The sequence below is a fragment of the Saccopteryx bilineata genome, chromosome 2 (assembly GCF_036850765.1).
Source record: "Saccopteryx bilineata isolate mSacBil1 chromosome 2, mSacBil1_pri_phased_curated, whole genome shotgun sequence".
In the NCBI taxonomy this organism is placed as follows: domain Eukaryota; kingdom Metazoa; phylum Chordata; class Mammalia; order Chiroptera; family Emballonuridae; genus Saccopteryx; species Saccopteryx bilineata.
This window is the reverse complement of record NC_089491.1, coordinates 132357164-132361547: the sequence shown is the minus strand read 5'-3', so window position 1 is coordinate 132361547 and position 4384 is coordinate 132357164.

Below are 4384 nucleotides of genomic sequence, written 5' to 3'. Positions count from 1 at the left end.
ATATGTGTTGTAATGCCGGTGGCCGAGGCCGGGCAGGTTCACATTGGATTCAGGCAGACGGTAGAGGAACTGTGGAGCCAGAAAGCATTGGACCATTAACATTTAATAAAGTCTCACAATGGCAGACAAGCGCACAGGCAGGGAAAACTGCCTCTCAGGTAAGCAAACAGCAAAATGGCCCCTCACAGTGGTGGGCGGACAATTCGCACATCCGCAGTCCCCCTGAGCACCAGCCCCGTAGCCTTATATAGGCCATACCACCTGGCGCTGCCACTCACTCACGCACCAATCAGGCACCATGCTTGCAGCTGGTAACCCTGTGAGCAAGCCTAACACAGCTGCCCCACATTCCACCCCTTTAGGGTTACTCGTCTCATAATAGGTACATTACATACGTTCCAAAAATGACAATTACAAAGGTACCCTTCACAACGTTCCCTAAGCATTCTGCCCAAGGAGTTAACTGGAAACCCACCTCCAACTCCCCACCCCATGGTGCCAACAAGGTCACCCATTGTAGGTGAGGGGCCTGTACAGTCCAGGGCCATGTCCATTGAAACAAAAAATGTCCTTGGTGCATCTCTACAATTGGGTGAGAGCAGCTTCCCAGTGCAGGATGGTGTCCCCCAGAGCTGCCCACACCCTCCACCAGGGTCTCTCATACTGTCCAAAGGTGCCATGTCCATCCAACAGGGGAGCCAGTGCTCCTCTCTGGTTGCAGTCCAAGAGTCAGTCCACAATAGACAGCCCAGCTGTCTGTGCAAATCACCCAGGTTAAGGTCCATTACAAGCAACTAGGTTCACATAGGGCCTCAGACCTCCCCCATCATCCCTGCCATCAGGGCAGCTCTGAAGATGCTGCCTCAGGAGGAATGCGAGGCAATGGTGTCCAACTTCTCCACCTCTGCTCCAGAGAGCATGATGCCATCCACCCTCTATGTCCCACAACCTCAGTAACCAGGCTGCCAGTGGCTCCATGGTTTTCTGCCTGAATTGTGCCCCCAACTCCATCAGCTCCGCCTGGGTGTAGGGCCAGACTTTAGAGTGCTCCACTATCTGTGGAGGAGGCTGTGGCTGCCCCTGAGGGACTCTTTGCTGCTAGGTTTTTACCTGCTGGACAACCTCTGTCCAAGCTCTGAGTGTGTGGACGGCAGCTTCAGCCTGAGCCGCCTCCTCCTCAGAAGAGCTGGAAACGCCTGCTCCTGCAGACTCAGCCACTCGCCAGCACAGCTTCATCTTCTGCTCCTGCGGCTGCTGGCCCTTAGCCTGAAGCTGAACTCGCAGTTGTTCCTCCAACAACTGCCACTGCCAATGTTCAATTTCCAGGGCAAATTGCAACTCATGAACCTGTAGATGGCTCCAGTTCCAGATGCTCTTAGTGCTCTGCAGCTCTCGAACCTGGTGGGCCTCCTTCTCCAGCTCTCGCTCCAGTTCATACAGTCGCTGCTCAGTAGGCAGCTCATCCTGGAGCTTTCGACCTCACTCAGCTTCTCACACAAAGCTCTTAGTTTCTTCTTGTAAGAGAGTAAAAATCACCCAGCCCATGGTCCCCATGAGGAGAGCCACTGGGAACACCACTCCTCTATTCTACCCCTCAAGGGTGTCGGCAGCGCCATACCAATCTGCTCCAAGCCTACCCACTACTCCAGATGTAATGGCAGTGGCCGAGGCCTGACAGGCTCACGTTGGATTCAGGCAGACAGGAGAGAAACTGCGGAGCTAGAGGTGTTGGGCCATTGCCATTTAATAAAGTCTCACAACGCAGACAAGCATACAGGAAAGGAAAACTGCTTGACAGGCAAACAAAGAGTAAAATGGCCCCTCACAGTGGCAGGCAGACAACCCGCCCATCCACAATCCCCCTAAGCGCAAGCACCCATAGCCTTATATACGCCATACCACATGGTGCTGCCACATGCTCACGCACCAATCAGGCAGAGGGCTAGCAGCTGGTAACCCTGCGAGCAAGCCTAACACAGCTGCCCCACGTGTGTGGTGCCACATGCCATGTGGGTACTGGAATTATGGGGGGTAGGGCACTTTGTAAAGTACAGTGTGTCCGGAAAAGTCATGGTGCACTTTTGATCAGTCACAGGAAAGCAACAAAAGATGATAGAAATGTGAAATCTGCACCAAATAAAAGGAAAACCCTCCCAGTTACATACCTATTCAGTGCAGTTTGATGTGGGCTCATGCACAGATTTTTTAGGGCTCCTTAGGTAGCTATCCCGTACAGCCTCTACAAATACGTCACTGACTGATGGCCTACCAGAACGGGGTTTCTCCACCAAACTGCCAGTTTCCTTCAACTGCTTATCCCACCGAGTAATGTTATTCCTATGTGGTGGCACTTCGTTATAAATGTGCCGATATTCACGTTGCACTTTGGTCAAGGATTCGAAGTTAGCGAGCCACAGAACACACTGAACTTTCCTTTGTACCGTCCACATCTCGACTGGCATGGATGTGGGCTGCTCCACTGTATACACGGTATTACATCATCATCTGCGCATGTGTACATGCTGCCACATCATCCTACAGAAACTGGGAGGGTTTTCCTTTCATTTGGTGATTCCCCATTTTTGTCTTCTTTTGTTGCTTTCCTGTGACCGGTCAAAAGTGCACCATGACTTTACGGACACACTGTATAGATTCCCTAAGCACTATGCTGTACACCCGAAACTAATACAAACAATACTTAACGTAAACTGTAATGGGGGGAAAATGCCTTAAAAATATTATAAAAGGAATCAACGAGGTTTACCCAGGCTTCCCAGAAGAGCAAGGATTCCAATTCCTCTTCAGAGAATTAGCTCCCCCTCCAACACCAGGGCTGCTCTTCCTCCTCCTATTCTGTAAGAACCAGAGCCTGTATTTCCTCCTGAACTCCAAGTGTGGTGTCAGTGCATAACTCCTCAAGTAACACAGAATCCTGGCAAATTAATTGGTAGGTAAACATAGGAGCAGGATACAGAATAAGTAAACACGACCAGGATATGCTCTCTTGCAAAGAAAAAAAAGCTAGTATTTAACAAATGCCACGCTTAAAGAAGCACATTTTCCACATTTTTCCATTTTGTTTTAATGCAAGACCAACATTTTTTTTACTGTTGCAAACATTTATTCATTTTTACTTTAGCATTTCACTGAGTTGCTCTGTTCTATTTTATTTCCTTTAGTTGTAAAAGGCCCTTAATTTTGTAAGAAAAAAAAAGAGGCTGCATTAATTTTCTCAATAGTAAACAAGATCAGCTTTGAAAATATATTTCTGTTGCTATGTTGGAAGAAAACACTTGTATAAATTTATTTATTGAGCCTTTAAGTACTAGGTAAAATAGAGCTTGCTTCAAATTTCTTAGAGCTCTGTTTTCTTTGCCATTAAGCTTATTCTGGGTTTCAGAAAGGTTTTGCTCTGCAGATAATGATGCGATTGCTGATCATGAACAAGCGAAGTAATTCTAGAAATGCCTAGGGCAAAACTTTAATAATTCCTGTGCAACTGTTGTAGGTTGGTTTTAAAGCTCTGAAAGTCTGTTACACCAGGTGTTCCTCATTTCCACTGCAGGACATGACCTCCCTCCAGGATTCCACCTGTCTTCCCTTTCCCTGCTTGCTCCCCGTTTCCTTTCCCAAAGGTGTAGGCGGCATTCCTCCCAGAGCGGATTTCTCAACTGGCTTTTCCAGGCTGCCTGACCCCACGTGACTTCCCCTAACATCTGTACCGCCTGGAGCTCACAGCGTCCCTATCCCCTCCTTTTCTGGCCAAGAGGTCCTGATCTTAGTGAGAGCCTCCCCGGGGCGTCAGGGGAGGGGCTGAGCTTCGGCCAAAGCAGTGGCTGGAGCCCTTGCAGCCTGACTATCACATGACTTGACAGCGGTAGCCGTGGCAGCAGCCGCGCTGGCTCCGCGGGATCATCTCGCGGGCTCAGTTCCGCTCACGCAGGAGCCGAGCGCAGCGGGCGAGGACGGGCCCTGCTGCGGTTGCATCCGCCCAACCGCTCCGGGGCGCGGCCTCTCTCCAGCCCCGCCCGCTCCGTGCCTCGCCGTTGCGGAAATATGACGAGGGGAGGCGGCGGCGGCACGGGGCGCGGGAAGCCAGGGCTCGGCACCCTGCAGCACTAGGCTCCCGGAGCCGCGCGGCGCACACCAGCGACCCCACTGTTCGACCGCTCGGCGGCCGCCGCAGCCTGCATGCTCCGCGCTGCGCCTCGCGGGGCCCCAGCCTCCGCCTCCTGCTCGCACCGCTGCTGCCGGGCGCCGGAGTAATATGCTCACTCGCGTGAAATCTGCCCTGGCCAATTTTATGGGCGGCATCATGGCTGGCAGCTCAGGCTCCGAGCACAGCGGCTGCGGCTGCGGAGGCTCGGACCTGCCCCTGCGCTTC